General features: G+C 34.9%; 1 protein-coding gene across 5 annotated transcripts in view; it reads left to right on the forward strand.

The window, feature by feature from the left end:
* Klf8 (KLF transcription factor 8) overlaps window positions 1–15,780 on the forward strand; it is a 275,905-nt gene that overhangs the window by 210,581 nt on the left and 49,544 nt on the right. For 3 of the 5 annotated variants that reach the window (XM_058572505.1, XM_058572506.1, XM_058572504.1), the window contains one exon: window positions 6,019–6,160. The exons of the other annotated variants lie outside the window; for them this stretch is intronic. The gene's annotated coding sequence lies outside the window, so the exon portion shown is untranslated. The remainder of the gene's footprint in view (window positions 1–6,018; window positions 6,161–15,780) is intronic. 5 annotated transcript variants of the gene reach the window in all.

The raw sequence follows: 15,780 nt of genomic DNA on the forward strand, positions 1-15,780 counted from the left end.
ATTTTCAGAATACTTTTTTAAAATGAAATATCAAAAAGTATCCCAAAAATTATGCCATGTTTTAAATATCACATTAAACAAGAATACATTTTTAGTAACCACACACAATATGATTAACAAGATAATAATAATATTCTTAGTTATAAATGTAAAATTTCATAGTGTACTATGGAGGTGTGGTCCAATTATGTTTCTATATTTGAATTTGTATGATGAAATATTCTTTCAATGTTGTGACTTGGCAATAAGGGCAGAAGTTTAAACTGGATATCCTTGGGGGATATGAGACTTTGACCAAGTGATTTTCAGGTTCCCCTGTGATAGACCATGAAAAAAAACACTTATAATCCTTTCTGAGAATGTAATATTGTTATTAACATAGATAGTCAATAGCTAATTATCACAGTTTCTCAAGCAAGAGGGATCAGTTCTCTAGGTATTCTACATAGACATACAGATTTTCATAATTATAATTTTAATAATGATTTTAATAATTGAGAGGCTCTAAACCCAAGGCAACTGAGAATGAACTGTTGCTAAAATGTCAGTCTCATTTTTCACCTCATACTAAGAATAATCTCCTCCCAAAAAAGATCCTTAACTAAAATAAGGCTGGAGTCCAGGGATATTCAGATGGGGACCAGTGCTAGAGAAGCCCATTGATCTTCAGTCTCTGCCCAGCATCCACTCCACTCCTCTCCCTACTTGTCCTCCTCTTCCACCTAATTTAAAACTGGTCAAATGTTGAGAATGACTCAGTACTGGGGGGCAGTAGAAATGAAGCACATATACAAATTGGTATGTACTTGACCCTAAAACAGGGATAATAACTCTTAGGGTGGATTCATTGATTAAATAAGGCAAATATCATGCTTAGCATCATGTTCCATTAATGTTAGCCCATTATCATCATTATTATTGTTCTCCAATTGTGTCATTCAGAGCCAACTTTGTCTTCACTCCTTTACCACCAGGAATTCAAGATAAAATAGGAATCTCAGGGTACTGAGGAGATATATATATATATATATATATATATATATATATATATATATATATAATCTCCAATACAGTAATCATAATTATTAGCTGTTACAATGAAATTGATTTTTTTTAATTAATGGTAAAATGTATTCTTTTCTCTGAAGATCAACAAAAAGTAATTCTGGGGATCTGTCAACTATTGGTTTCTAATATCTGTAGAATATTAACAGACTAGCAGGATGTATATTGTCATTCTCTAAAGAGCAAGAACTGGACCATTAATTCTCCAGCTGTGGTCCTTGGAATAGTAGTATCACCATTATAAGAGAACTTGTTAGAAATGAAAATTCTTGGCCCAACCTATAGCCTACTATATCAGAAACTCTGGGAGTAGATACCTACAATCTGTGTTTTTAACAAGACTTCCAGGTGACTCTGATACATGCTAAAGTGTGAGATCCATGACATACTACAGTTTTAAGTGCTGTCACAGAATCTGAATTCTGTGTGAGGCACTTCTTTTTCAAAGAAGACAAATTATTCACATAAGTTTTTTATCTTATCTAAATTGTTCATGTTTCTCTGACAAATGTGTATTACAGAATACTTTTATTCATCTATTCTGTGCTTTGTAACATTTAAAATAATGATCCAAATAAAGAACCTGACATTTTTGGCTTCCATATTTAATACAATAATTGTATGTATTTTTGGCAAACAAATGTAAGTTAAATTATACTTTCTTACTTTCACATAATAAAACATGTTGATTATTTTATGCACAAAACCCCTGGTCTTTCTGTCATACTAAAATGGGAATAAGAGATACTGGTGGGAATTGTCAGGACTGTTCTAAAGCAAGCTCTAAATGTTAAAATAATTCTATAGAAAGTGGCCTTTTTAAAATTTCTCGGTAAAAATTCTAAAAGAGAGGAGGGGTTGGAAAAATGTATTTCAAATCCTGAAAGAAAATAACTGTAGGTGGATGTGGTGGCATACACCTGTAATCCCAGTGACTCAGGAGGCTGAGGCAGGAAAATCATAAGTTCAAGACCAGCATTAGCAATTTAGCAAGGCCCTAAGAAATGTAGCAAGACCATATCTCAAAGTGAAAAATAAAAGTACTGGTAATATAGCTCAGTGATGAAGCACCCCTGGGTTCAGTTCCCAGTACCTAAATAAATAAATAACTGCAAAGCTAGATTGCTATATCCACAAAAGATATCCTTCAGAATTAGAGAAGAAATAAGAACTTTCCACAATAATCATAAATTAAAGGACTACATGACCACTAAACAATTGCAGAAAGCAGTTAAAGGATCTCCTCTCACAGAAGAGAAATATAAAAACAACCAAATGATCTCTGGAAGGAATAAATCTCATTAGAAGATTCAACCGATATATGAGATTAGGACCAAATCAAACATTAGAAGTAAAACAAAATTCCAGGAAATAATACATACTTCTGTATAATACCACTGACTATAAATGTTCTCGACTCTCCAATTAAAAGGAATTGACTGGTAGAATGGATTTAAAAATAGACCCAAGTATATATTACAAAGAAACATATCTCATTGGAAAAGACACCCTCAAAGTGAAATGGTACTAGAATGGAATATAATAAATGGTATTCCTTGTAAATGGAATCTTAAAGCAAACAAGAGTAGCTACTTTCATATTCAACAATTCAAACTTCAAGCCAAAATTAGTAAGAAGATACAAAGAAAGTCACTACATAATGGAAAACGGAACAATACTACAAGAAGATACCACAATTGTAAATATTTATGCCCCAAATCTTGGTGCTGCTCATTTCAACATTAATAGTGGGTGATTTCAATATACCTCTCGAACCAACTAATTGGTCAACCAAACAAAATCAAAGTACAGAGTTAAAATATACTACAGGTAAAATGAACTTCAGCAGACATCTAGAGAACATTTTAATCAACAACTGAATACATTTTCTTTTCAGCTCCTCATGGACTTTTCTGTGAAGTATTTTAGGTTACAAGGCAAGTCTTAGCAAATACAAAAAGTTTAAATAATTCCTTGAACCTTAATCAGGCCATATTGGAATAAAATTATAAATCAATAGCAAGAAAACTACAGAAATTATACAAACACATTGATATTAAATAATACTATTTTGAAAGATGATTGGGTCATCAAATAATTGGTGAGATATTTTAAAATTTCTTAGTATGAAATAAGAATAGAAATACATCATACAAGAACCTATGGAGGGAGGCTGTATTTGTGGCTCAACAATAGGGCACTTGCCTAGTACATGCAGGATACCGGGCTCGATCCTCAGCACCACATTTAAAAAAATGAAATAAAGATATTGTGTCCAGCTACAACTAAAACAAAATATTTTTAAAAAGAACTTATGGAAAAGCTGTGGCTGTGGCTCAGTGGTGCAGCACTTGCCTAGCATATGAAAGGCACTGGGTTTGATCCTCAGCACCACATAAAAAATAAATAAATAAAATAAAGATATTGTGTCCATCTACAACTAAAAAAATGTTTATAAAAGAACCTATGAAATATACAGAAGGCAGTTCTTTTTAAAAAATTCACATTTTTTTTAAATTAGAATAAATTATACAAAAATTTATTTTCTTCACCAAAAATAAAAGCAGTATTATTTCTAGATAAACTGCAAAATATTTATTTTGTAGGTTCTCCAGGTCTTGCTTATAAATTAAGACAAGACAGTAGATATAATCATGGTAAGAATAAAACAGACAAGTCCAAATCGGTGGCCTCTGATTCTGTCTTGACCATGAAGCAGAATGTTCAACATTTACCTGCTAAAATGAAGGCATAGGCTTATGAAGTAGGCTCAACAAAGGAATGTACCAGCAAAAACCAGATGTGGAACAACAATGGCAGACTCTTCCACTCAAACTTTAACTGTAACTTGTTCTTTAAATTGATTTGATAAAGACAAAATCTATACTGAAATCTGTTTGGTGAGATCACAACTCTGTGATTAATTCCCTTAACTGTCCATTACAGATTTTTAAATCACTTAAAACTCCTAAAAGTCAAAGATCAACAGTAGGCTTCATTGCAACATTTCAAAAGATGCCTTCTTTTTTATATACCTCCTCAAAATGTACTTCCTCAAAATTGATAACAATACCTGACAACTGGATCCACAGTAATAATACATTTTATAGCTAAATGACTTAACTAAAACAATCCCAGAGTGCTGCTAGCAGAGGTCATGCAGAGGTGAAATGTGGTACTTCCAGTGCTATTTTCTGAAAAGACAAGCTTTCAAAGCATGAGAGCTCAAACATTTGCCACGTATATAGGCAGATTATCAACGGCTAATGTATTCTTCAGAGGCCTGTAGGCAAAGATATTTAGTGATTAGGTGACTTACATAATACCTTATAGCTTTTCTTCCAAATATCAAATATAGGAGAAAGCCCATTTTAAAAGTCTTTTAGGTATTTTCAACAGTTTCTGAATTATTGGTAGGAAGATCTGACATAGCTGTATATAGTTTGATATGTGTGTCTACCATTAAATCCAGATCATGTTTTATATCAAAATTTATTTAAGCAAAGCCAAGTTACTTGACCTTTGGTCTGTCAAAGTGTTCCTGAATTATGGTTTGAGATGCTTTCGTCCATTTTCAGAGCATTCATTCTCAACCTTTATGAATATACAGGATCTTCAGCAGGGAATATACATTAGAAAAAAAAACTTGATATCAGGCAGATGGAGGGCTTCATAAATGGTGGATGGAACCCCTCTGTATCTTTCCTTATTTGTTTCCAGTTGATTCTCTAACAGTGAAGCTCTACTGAAAGTACATTGGGATAAGGCAAGTCACTTCTGTATACATCAGCATGTTGCTCCTCTGATGTATTGAATTTGAGCTGTCCCATGACTGAGGGTACCAGAGATAAACAGAGCTTTGAGGTACTCTTCTGAAAATGTATCTTTAACTTCCAGAATGATGTGCTCCATTGTTGGAACACTTAGGGTTTCTTTATAGTAAATTTCAGAGGTTAATTGAGATTCCAGGTTACCCTGCTGAGCCCTGTGAAATTTCCCAGGGAGTATCATCTGAATATCAAGTTTGGTTGCCAAATTTCTTGCTTCCTCAAACCAAAACTCATGATAGACTTCAATATTTTCCATTACTTCATTGAGTGAATGCAGCACTGTGGTCAAGCTACTGGTGGCAAAGAAGACATCAGAAGTTTGCCCTGGTGATTTTTCCCAAATGTTCTTGTAAAATATAAGATATTTTTAAGAATAACAATAGTATCAATGTAATCAAAATCTGTTACTGCACTACAAAGTACAAATGCACAGTTTTTCCATCTAATATTTGTGTCAATATTTATAACATCTAAACATAAAACAAATGCTTGCAGGAAATCCACCAAAATTTAAAAATCATCATGCCTGCCAGTCCACTGAAAATGGCAATTTTCCTTCAGTTCTTTACCCCTTTCTTCACTGTTCTGAGAAAGAACAGAAATTACATTGTCAAGTTCTAATAGAAGTTGTGATGATGATGGAAAAAAGAACAAACTCCCTCAATTGTTCCTAATGCAACAGACACCCCCATCACAGGCAGTAATTTTGCCAACATGTTTAAGGTGCAGGAAGAACAGAGTGTGTAAATAGCTTGGGGATATTTCTCTAAAAGTCTAGAAGCAACAACTTTCATTTCAGAAGAGAACCACTAGACACAATGTAAGCCTGGCCACGACAATAATCCATATTTAGTCTCCACTTCTCAGTTATTGTAGTGTAGAATTTCACAGCCAAAATTTCTGCATCAGCTTCAGAAGGCAGGAAACCCATGAATTCCTCTATTAGGTTATGAGATTCATGTAGAAACCTCACCAACTTGGGAAGGTGTTTTTCCCCTGCTATGTCCACCACATCGTCAGTGATAATGGAAAAGAAGCATTAGTCTTTCAATTTCCTGAGGATTTCTTCACGAATAAGCTCTCACAGATCTCTAGAATCTGTTTCTTCTGTGTTTTTGAACAGAACAATGTGTTAACTGCTGTGGTCTCAAAGCGTTTTCTTAGGACCTCTTCACCAGAATTTATCCAGTATCCCAACAGGGCCTGAAAGTTATCAGGAGTGAAGATACCTTCTGGGACTTCATCAGCCTCATGCCCATCCAGAGGTATGTTTTGTTTTCCCATAAGAATCAAAATTTCAAATAAAGACTTTAAGTATTCTTTGTTTTCCTTCAAGGGATAAAGGTAAAATATCTTCATTCTGCTCATCCCCCACCCCTTCTTCTGTACCAGGGTTCTGAGCATTGCTATTGTTTGTTTCTTTATGTTTTTGTTCCTGTTTGGAAGTTCATAAATGTGTGTGTGTGTGTGTGTGTGTTTTCTATGTATTCTATGAGAATTGTTCAAATGACTGGTAAGATCAAATACTATTGGTATTGCATTATCTTGAAAAACTATCCTATAAGGACTCTATCAATTACTTCACAAGTATGTGCTTCAGTTAATTTTGAGAAATAAAATAATCCAATCATTCTTTAGTTTTGTGATGCCTCTGCAAAATGTATAGGTCTTCAGATCATAGTGGTCTCGAAGTATTTGGCACAAATCAATAATGTTTATTTAGTTGATGAGGTGTTTAATCTTCCAAGTCAGCTCTCCTACAATTCTCCACCCACTTCTGGCATCTGGCAGGATCCTGCCAGAACCTGAAGAAGGCCAGGTGGGACTGCATACTCTTTTGCGTGCAGTTGAGGGCAGCACAGAAGTTCAATATGTCACCTGCTTGCTGGCTGGTGCCTAGCCTCCCCACCCCACCTCCTCAGGGCAGCCAGGCCAGCTGGCCTGCTCCTCGGGGCCTGCACGGGACTGAAGGCAGTTCTAAGAGAAAAATTTGTAGCTATAAGTGCCTACCTAGCAAGCATAAGAAAGGTCTCAACTAAATAGCCTAGTGATTCATCTTAGGGTCTTAGAAAAACCAATCCCCAATTCAATATAATGAAATTCATAATAAATATCACAGCTGAAATCAATGAAAAATAATTTTAAAAGTACACAGGATCAGTGGAATAGAGTTGGTTCTTTGAAAAGATAAGATTCAGAAACTCTTAGCCAAACTAACTAAAAGATAGAGAGAAGACCCAAATTAATAAAAATGGCATTGAACAATAGAAAGCACTGAAATCCAGAGGATCATTAAGGATCATTTTGAAAATTTATATTCCCATAAATTGGAAAACCTAAAAGAAATAGATAAATTTGTGGACACTTAAAATATACCAAAATTTTAAAAATGGATATAGAAAAGCTAAGCAATGAGATAGAAACAGTAAGAAAAAGCCTCCTCAAAAACGAAAAGCCCAGGAACAGATGGATTCACAGCTGAATTTTACCATATCTTTAAAGAATAAGTAATACCAATGCTCCTCGAATTATTCCATGAAATGAAAAGGTAGATAATGCTTCCAAATTCATTCTACAAAGCCAGTATCACTCTGCTACCATAAATAAATAAATAAATACACATCAAGAAACAATATACCAACAATCTTGTTGAACACTGATGCAAAAATTCTAAGCAAAATTCTTGCAAATCAAATTCAGCAACACATCAAAAAGATCATACATCATGATCTAGTTGGTTATATTCCAGCAATTCAAGGATGGTTCAACATTCAAAAATCAATAAATTTAATAGACCACATACATAGAATCAAGGACAAAAATGGCATGATCATTACAATAGATGTAAAATCTTTTGTCAAAAGTAAACAACCTTTCATGATAAAAACCCTGAAGAAACTAGGGGTAGAAGAAACTTATCTCAACATAACAAAGACTATATATGACAAACGCAAAGCCAACATCATATAGAATAGGGAAAAATGAAACCATTTCCTCTGAAATCAGGAACCAAACAAGGATGAGGACTCTCACTGCTCCTATTTAATGTAGTACTTGAAATTTTGGTCAGAGCAATTAGGCAGGAGTAGGAAATTGCAGGGTTGTATAACAAAAGAAGAAGTCAAATTGTCCCATTTACTGATGATATAATCTATAACACAGAATATCTTAAATACTCTAACAGAAGACATCTGGATCTGATAAATAAATTTAGCAAAGTAGCATAATACACAATCAACATACAAGTATCAATAGGTTTTTATACACAAATAATTAACCCACTAAGAAAGAAAACAAGGAAAAAATTCCATTCACAGTACCTTAAAAACACTAGAATAAATTTCATCAAGGAAGAAGAAGACCCCTACAAGGAAAATTACAGAACACTGAAAAAGAAATGAAAGAAGATGCTATAAACTGGAAAGACATCCCATGTTAATGAATAGGCAGAATTATTATGGTTAAAATGGCTATATTATCAAATATGATCTAAAGTTTCAATGCAATTCCAATTCCAATTCATAGACCTAGAAAAAATAGTACTAAAATTCACAGGGAAGATCCAAAGACCTAGAATAGCAAAAGCAATTCTGAGCAAAAGGGGCAATGCTGAAGTCATTACAATACCATATTTCAAATTATACTACAATGTTATACTAACAAAAAAATTGCATTATACTGACATAAAAACATACATGTAGACCAATGGAATACAATAGCATAAACAGAGACAAACACACAGATACTTTCATCTTATTTTTGCTAAACATGCCAAAAACATACATCGGAGAAAAGATATCCTCTTTAACAAATGGTACTGGAAAAACAGGATATATATATATATATATATATATATATATATATATATATATATATATATATACACACACACACACACATACAGATTCCTATCTCCACCCCACATAAAATTCAGCCCAAACCATGTCAATGAACTAGGAATTAGATCAGAAACTTTGCATAGTAAACACACGTAAAAGAAAACATAGAAGAAACACTCCAACATAGAGGTGCAAGCAACAACTTCCTCAATAGGACTCCTGTAGCTCAGGAAATAATATCAAAAGTAAATGAATAGAATTGCATCAAATTAAAATGCTTCTGCATAGCAAAGGAAACAACAGCATGAAGAAAGAACCTACCAAATGGAAGAAAATCTTTGCTGGCTACTCTTCTGACAGAAAATTAATATCCAGAATATATAAAGACCTAAAAACCTAAATAGCCAAAATACAAATAACATATTTGATAAATGGGCAAATGTATGAAATGGGCACTTATCAAAAGAAGTACAAATGACTAACAATTATATGAAAACTGTTTAACATCCTTAGCAAATCAAATCAAAACTCCACTGAGATTTCATTTCAAACCAGTCAGAATGGCAGTCATCAAGAACACAAATAACAATCAATGCTGTCAAGAATGTGGGGAAAATGGAACACTTATATGCTGTTAGTGTGAATGTAAATTAGTATAGCTACTATGAAATCAGTGTGCAGGTTCCTCAAAAAAAAACTAAAATTTGAACTACCATATAACCCAGCTATACCATTCCTAAGTATTTATCCAAAAGATTAAAAAACACCATACTTGAATACTATAGTAATACATGCATTCCCATGTTTATAGCAGCACAACTCATAATAGCCAAGTTATGGAACCAGCCTAGGTATATGTCAACAAACGAATGGATTAAATTGTGGTATATATTCACAATTTTTGCTTAGTCATAAAGAAGAATGAAATTATGTCATTTGCAGGAAAATGGATGGAACTGGATAGAATCATATAAGCAAAATAAGGCAGACTCAGAAAAACGAATGTCATATGTTTTCTCTCGTATCTGGAAGCTAGAGGGGAAAAAGGATCATGAAAATAGAAGGTAGACTGTGGAGTAAAGAGGATCAGAGGGAGGGAAAAGGGGAGGGCAAGAGGTGGTACTGGGGAACAAAATTTATCAAATTATGTGCATCAAATTATGTTACGTGCCACAATGCAACCTACTATTTTGTATAATGTGCACTAATAGATTTTTAATGGCCTTTTCTGTCACCATGGAAACATACCTCTTGCTTTGTTGCTACTCATGCCAACACTAGATGAACCTCCCCTGGTCTCACTTCAAAACAGTATGTCTAAGGACAGGTATGAGCCGGCAAAAAAGGATTGTCATTTACAAAAACTCACACAAAAGTAAAATAGTCCCTTATTCAGACCTCAAGTCTCTCTTTTTGAGATTCCTGTGATATGTCCTATATATGAGTCCAAATTCAATCAGGACAAATGAAAAGGGTAGTATATTGTGTGATCTTGATGAAATTACTTAGCTTCTCTCTGTTTCTATTTTCTCATCTGTAAAATGGGGATAATAATGCTTATAATAATAAAGCTTATAATAATGCTTACTATATGTAAAGTGCTTAAAACAGAACTAGTGTATAGCAAGTACTCCAATCATGTTCATTGTTGTCATAGAAATGTAAATTAATTTCAACCTCACATTCTTACTCCAATTCTCATTTATGAGAGAAAAGAACTACTACAACCTACCCTACTCCCATCATTATAACCCATTGTCATCTAAAAACTTTCAGGAGCTTGTAGATCAGAGAAGTCAAAGATGAATGTTTCATTTAAAAAAAAACAATGAGGATTATTATTCAGTCAACCTAGCAATTAAATTAATCAATATTTTTGAGAAAGTACTCTTCCAAGTGCTAGATTATATCTATGAATAAAGTTGACCTGGTTTCTGCCTACACAAAAAATAGGTCCAGTTGGAGAGATGGGCTTAAAAGAAATAATTATACAAATGTGTAGCATATCTAATTACAAACTGTGTTTATTGCTACTAAAGGAAAATTATTCTGCCAAATGTGTAAGTGAAAAGCAACATTCATCCAAGATTTGTGTACTTTGGCTTGCATTGTCCTGAGTAGCTGGCAAATGTTCATTGAGGAGATGAAACTAGGAAGAAAAGCATGTGTTATTTGCAGAGGCCTTTCTTGAAAATCATACTGGAGATTTTATTTTTTGTCTTAAGAGCAATGAGTCACCTTTCAGAACTTTCTGATTTTAGAATGGTCTATCCTAGTTGTAGTTCAAGAGGACAAATATGGTCAGTGAGATCAATTAGGAGATTGTTTTGATAATCTAGGTAAGAAATTATATGATCCTCCCATTAGTAGTGTTATATGTTCATGCTCCTTCAGTATCCTTTTCTGGAGCTGATATGACTAATAGAAGTGAAGATTGTGATATGATGATGCTTTACAAATAATTCATCTCATTTTTTATTCTAATTATGTAAATGAAGCCAGGCAAGGTGGCACGTACCTGTAATCCCAGCATCCCGGGAGGCTGAGGCAGGAGGATTGAAAATTCAAGGCCAGCCTCAGAAATTTAGCAAGGCCCTAAGAAAATTAGCAAGACCCTATTTCAAAATAAAAAAATATAAAAAGGGTTGGGTGTGATGGTGCATGCCTGTAATCCCTGCAGTTTAGGAGACTGAGGCAGGAGAATGGAGAGTTTAAAGCCAGCCTCAGCAACAGCAAGGCACTAAGCAACTCAATGAGACCCTGTCTCTAAATAAAATAGTGCTGGGGATATGGCTTACTGGTCAAATGCCTCTGAGTTCTATCCCCAGTACCCCCCAAAACAAACAAACAGGGCTGAGGATGTGGCTCAGTAGCTAGCACCCCTGGGTGTTATCACCAGTACCCCAAAAAAATACTAATTACAAAAATGATACAAATCAATGATAGGTACAGGCAACCACTTCCTTAGTAAGCCTCCTATACCTCAGAAAATAATATGAAGAATAAGTAAATAGGATGGTAACAAATTAAAATGCTTCTGCTGGAATATTTGTGTTCTTATAAGGGCTGTTTTAGGTTTCCAAGATGGTGTGCTATTGCTGTGTCCTACAGGGGGGATTAACACTGACTTCATATGGCATAAGGGATGGAAGGGGCAAAAGGGACAAACTCTTTCCTGTAAGCCATTTATAAGGGCACTAATCCTATTCATGAGTGTGGAACCTTCATGGCCTAATCATCTCCCTCTTATTATCATCACCTTGGAAATTAATATTTCAACATATGAATTTAGGGAAGGGGGAACATATATTCAGACCACAGCACTGTATATTATAGATGTACTATAATTTAGCTACCCAATATATTATTGCTGAACATGTAGATTCTTTCCAACTTTTCATTATATTTATTTTCATTATATTTAAATATGGGGTGTTCTTTTTTGTCTTCATTTCTGTTTTGTGTAAACAGAAACACTTATTCTCACTATTGCGCTTGTTTACCTGGTAAACAACATAGTAAATCACCTTAGACTGAGATGGCATCCCTAGCCCAGGAGATTTCTCTAACCAACCAAGGTAACAACAGGTGGTAAGGTATATGGAAACTGTGTTATATAAGAAATAGATTAAGAAATCTGGGATGTTTATGGCAAAAGAAGGAAGGTGAGCCATTTCAGAGATCATGATATGGAAAGAGTAGACTTGCTCTACATTTCTCCAGAGTTGAATTCCCAGAGGAATTAGTAAAAATTTCAACAAGACATAATTCATTGTAATATAATACATGTATCCTTTACTCAAAATGCTTGGGACCCAAGGTGTTTTGGATTTCAGATTTTTTCATAATTTGGAATGTTTACATATATACATAATGAGATATCTTGCAGATGGGACCCAAGTGTAAACAGAAAATTCATTTATGTTACATATCCACCTTATACAAATAGCTTGGAGGTAATTACGTACAATATACTTAGCGTGCTTGCATTTTGACTGCAAAACATCACATGAGGTCAGGTATGGAATTTTTCATTTGTAGTGTCATGTCAGCCCTGAAAATGTTTCAGAATTTGGAGCGTTTTGCATTTTGGATTTTCACATGAGGAATGCTCAACCTCGTAATAACAAAAATGTACATACTGCTTACTCTGTGCCAAATACTGTTCTAATCATGGTACATGTACACATATTAAATTACATAATCCTCTAACTGTCCTATGTGGTGCATACTATCATAATGTCTGTTTTACAAATGAGAAAACCAAGACCTGGGTAGATTATGTAATTTGTCCAAAGTCAATAGTTAATAAATGGTGATACCAGAATTAACAACCATGCATCTCTAAGTCTAAATTATTTCATTCTACGAACTTGTATCATATGACAGATTCTGTATTAAGAGCTGAAAGCATAAAGACGATTGACCTAGTGATGATTCAACTCCTAACCTCAAGTATCTGACAGTCAAATTGGTAAGATTGCTACATAAATGGTATATTATAATGTTGTGAGCCCTAAGAGAAGTACCTTACAGTGCTGTAAGAGCCAGAAGAGGGTTCCTTAGCACACACTGGAGGTTCAAGAAAGAATGGAAGGCTTTACCTAGGCTCAGTGGAAAAATGACATGTTCTGTTAATTCTGCTATAGGCATAGGAGGAAGCAACAAGTTTATGTTGTATTTATTGATTTCAGGTTACCCTTCCTCTAAATAAAGGTGTCTAATTAAGGAATTTTTCAATTGGGAGAAGAATTGGATTCACACTGTTTTTGCTAAATTTCAATTATTAATGTTTCACTTTCATGATTTAGACCATATCTGAGTACCACCTGTACTTTCATTTACTTAATATGCTTCTTTAAATGAACTGACTTATTTTACTAAAATAAATTTCATCAAAAATAGCACTACCATAAATGGAAAGCCAGCTTTACTCTCCATAAATAGAAAGTAACCATAAAAATAAATACATACTATTAGAAAATATTTATCTATGTACAACCTAAAATAATCTTTCATACCACTATTGCAGGCCACATGTTGAAAAACACTGAATGAAATAACTTCTTCAGGCCCTTCTACACCAACATTCTGTGATTGAGTAAATAACTCTTGCTAGGATGTGTGACTCCAAAGTTTTATTTTCAGCATATTTGTGTATATTCACTCAATTTGTTTCTCACATAATCCGGATCATTTCAGCATGTCTCCACCATGTAAACAGTTGTTATTGGCTATATCTTCATGACAAAATCGACTCTCAATCCTGATCAAACCATTTATTTCACCGTAGAAAGTGAATTACTACTGATAATCTTCCTGCTATACTCTTTTAAATTCACTACTGGCCAGACATGAGAAGGAAGTATCCTGTCACTGTGGCTCCATGGTAGACTGCGCCAACTATATTTGCAGTATTGACCTGAGAGGAGAAAGGACTACTATAATGCAGGGCTATTTGGTCAAACACAGAACAGGAAATAAAGAACAAAGCTACAATATTTCAATAGGTGTGTTTGCAGAATGGTTTTAAGAAAGCAACAAAGACCCTTCCTTTCTCTTCTCCCTTTCACTTTCTGAGGGAAGTGATAAGACTTCCATGGGCAGAAAAGTAAAGGCCAATCTCCTGTTGGTTTGGGGGACAGTGGGAGATGGACACCACCCCTCTTTGGGGAAGTGAAAACTGCTAGTGGTAAGTAACATGAGGATGATAACTATGAGCCTGCCTCTGGTGGCCTGCAGGGCCCTGACACATCTCTGGATTAGCTCAGTGATAAAGGAGTTCCTGTTCTATTTATACATTTCCTTAGACAATCTCATATTTATTTGTTTAATACAAAAGCAAGAATGCAAGTCTTTTTTTGTACACCCAATAGGAACCTTCCCTGACTCAGGAATATACATTTTGGGGACAAGGCCAAGGATGTTATCCATTTCCTGCAGGTGAGGCTGAGGCTCCCAGTTTTTCTGGTTTGACTTGGTTGCTGATTATGAAGCCTCTTCCCTGCCCCAATTTATGGGTGTGGTGGCTTCTAGGGTATAAAATGGTGTGGAAAATGCATGGACACCCAACTCCCTAACCCTACCCCAACACACACACACACACACACACACACACACATACACACACAGCCCTAGTCAAGCTCTTAGCTCATAAAGTTAGCAGTCTGAGGCACAACTAACTTATAGGAGTTAAAAGGCCTGCTAGAGCTTGTCTAGGATGGTGATATGCCAGTAGAATTTCAAACCCTGGCCCATTGGCCATTCCTTAGGTAAATTTAATCATGCCTCCAAATGTCTTGAGCAAGAAGTTTAGTTATTAATTTTTATAAATTAGTTTACTTATATGCACAGGGAAAGGGGTTATGTGGATCATGGGATATGTTCTCAATATATTTAGCAAGAGACTCAAAGTTCATAGATTTTATAACTGCCATTGCTAGAAAATAATGGTTAACCTTTACTGAGAGCTTCATTTGTGGCAGGTGCTGTGCTTTGTAGGCTACAAACTCCGCAGGGGCTGATCTAGGTTTGGTAGGGCCTAAAGTTTGTACGACTATGGGGACCCTTTCTAAGGAAGACATAGGTTGATTCCTTCCAGAGTTTTGGAAAAGGGCCTGAAGGCTTAAATTCATCAGTGTCACTGTGAAAGCCACCTCTGCATCTTATTTAATCTTTTTGATAATTCTGTTAAGTAAGTGCTAGCAGTATCTCTGTAAAAGAAATAGGTGAGAAAGCATGTTTAGAGATATGAAGGCACTTGCTCAAAGTTGCATAGTTTATAAATTAAGCCAATTCCCACAATCTCCTTCAAGGTTTTCTCCTCTTAGCTAAATAGATTTCCTCCTCCGAAATATCCTTATCCTTTGCTGGCAGTAACCTTAGTGCTGTCCTCTGGGACATGTGAGGAACTTAACACTGGTTCAACATTAGCAGTGGAGCAAAAGGTCTCCTTCTAGCTGATTTTTCAGGAGGAGTAGGACCTCTGGGAAACTGCAGAGCAAGAAGAAAAGTGGGTGAGGAGGGCAATTTTGTTCCCACTAGGT

This window comes from Marmota monax, unplaced genomic scaffold, assembly GCF_021218885.2.
Source record: "Marmota monax isolate L192 unplaced genomic scaffold, Marmota_monax_Labrador192_F-V1.1 WCK01_AAM20220418_F8-fsc00451, whole genome shotgun sequence".
NCBI lineage: Eukaryota > Metazoa > Chordata > Mammalia > Rodentia > Sciuridae > Marmota > Marmota monax.